The sequence below is a fragment of the Arachis ipaensis genome, chromosome B07 (genome assembly GCF_000816755.2).
Source record: "Arachis ipaensis cultivar K30076 chromosome B07, Araip1.1, whole genome shotgun sequence".
Taxonomy (NCBI): Eukaryota; Viridiplantae; Streptophyta; class Magnoliopsida; order Fabales; family Fabaceae; genus Arachis; species Arachis ipaensis.
The window spans coordinates 10,324,422-10,324,955 of NC_029791.2; positions in this window are offsets into that span (position 1 = coordinate 10,324,422).

Sequence of the window (534 nt, forward strand, 5' to 3'; positions counted from 1 at the left end):
AAATTAGGAGAAAAAAAATTACATATTGAATTGAAAGCAAACTCTCTAGTTATTTTGGTTCCTGATATTCAGTTTCAGACAACATATTGGTTCTTGGATCTTTTTTATGTTGAGTCAATGAACGAATATTGAATTAGTTTTAAATTGTCATGCTAAACACAAGATTAAATGATGTTGTTTCGTTTTAGCTCTTAAACAAGATAAATATGAGATCGTTTTAGAGAATGTGGGAAGATAAAACGGTTTGCACAATATAAACTCTTTTTCGTCCTCTTATTTTTGTCTTGTTTAAGCGTCAAAGAAAAATGGCATTGTTTAGCGATGTGTCCAGTGTAGTAAATCACAGCGAGCTAGCTCAACACTTCCTTTACTGATTCAATGCTAAAAAGGATAGAGATTAATATGGTACCTTTAATTAAATCTGAGAGACTAATATAAAAAATTTTAAATTTAAGGGACTAAAACGGTAAAAATTGTGAATTTATAAGAATATTTTAAAAATTTAATCTAATTTAATGGTGAATGATGTAATGT